Genomic DNA, 1,748 nt, shown 5'->3' on the forward strand with positions numbered 1-1,748 from the left:
CACAAGACGCACATATACACGCACACACAGAAATTGAATGTGGTCCATAATAAAGCCCATTAATGGGCTTTTAGTAGCAAGGTCTGAGTCTCACCACTCAAAATGTATAGGATAAAAAAGTTCACTTGAATGTAGAATTTTGCTTTGTAGTAACAATTAGAAATAAGTTGCAAGTCAAGATAAATGAGAGATGCCTCCTCTTTTCACTTCTATATTATTTCTTTTCCCACTTTTTTTAGGTACAAGATGGGAGGTCATGTGGTCAAAAAAGGTCAATAGATTGAACGCAATATTATTACTAGTTACTAAAACATTTTCCACTAGTTGCATGAATGACAAGTTGAAGCTACTTTAGTATCTATTACTACTATTTATTACTATATTGTAATTATTATTATTATCATCCTTTGAAAAAGTATCTATATCATAGTCTAATAAACTTGTGTTTCAACGACTACTCCGTGCATCATCATTCTTGTATCAATCCTATCAAAATCCATTATATTCTATTACTATATACTAAAGAGTTGCCTTTAGTTGTACGAATGACATGCTGCAGCTGCTTTTGTATTTATTATTATTTCTTTTGGAAAGAATACCTAACTTATCTATTATGTTTCAACTTCCTTAAGTGATGCATTATCATATATGTATCCATCCATTCAAATATCAATAATTGTCTTATTTATATATCATTTTACATTTTCCTTCCTCTTCCCTCATTACCAAACCTCCATCTCTCTCGAATTCTCGCACACTGCACGAATGAAAAACTAGTCTAGAACTAAACACTAGTGAAAGAGCATCATGATCAATGTTTGAAACAACTTTTTAGAAACTCACTTCACAACTTTTTGAAAGGGTAAACACTTCGAAACTCAAGAGTGAAGCTATTTATCCTTGAAGCTTATGTCTCACGCTTAAAGCAAAATTGAAGTGCGCACTTCATGCTTCATAAAATATTTTTCTTTTTAAGTGCACAATTTAGACAATATTGAAAGATATAAATTCTTTTTCTAACATTAAAATGTATTTACAATATGATCATGTGAGTGTATATAAAATATATATGTTATGTATGTAGCTTAGTTTATTATGATTCATTTCTATACGACATATATTTAATTCATATTTACTAATCAATACATGAACGTATATACTTGTAAATTATTATAACACTATATATTATATGTTCATAATTTTTTATAAATTTAAAATTAAAATACTTAAACTCATGGAGCTCACGTCTCATGCTTTGAAGCTTACGCCCATTGTTTTAAAATTTAAATATCCTCGACATGGACCAATAAATCCCCCAATATATCCTTTTACAATGCTTACCACAACTGATATGGTCTCTAAATATCCTTTATCGTTTTTTGGGTATTCTGGGCAATATATGCCGATATGGCTAATATATCAGCCAACATGTTAGTCAATATATCCTTTTACATGGCTTGTCGCAAAACAATATAGCATGTTTTGCAATTTTTGGATGAGATCATGATCTTCCCATTATATCAAATGACATTTTGGCCTAAAAAATCAGATGAAAAATTGCAACGATGATTTGTACTTTTGTGATTTGTCCTTCTCTTTGTTTTATAAGGTTGATTATTGAATCTTAATATATATTATTTATATTTTATATGCTTAGATTTCTGTAAATATGTTGAGATTATATTTTAGTGCATTATACTTTATATGCAAACATCTGTTATGACATTCTAATATTTACCCTTTATCCC

The sequence above is a fragment of the Asparagus officinalis genome, chromosome 1 (genome assembly GCF_001876935.1).
Source record: "Asparagus officinalis chromosome 1, Aspof.V1, whole genome shotgun sequence".
Taxonomy (NCBI): Eukaryota; Viridiplantae; Streptophyta; class Magnoliopsida; order Asparagales; family Asparagaceae; genus Asparagus; species Asparagus officinalis.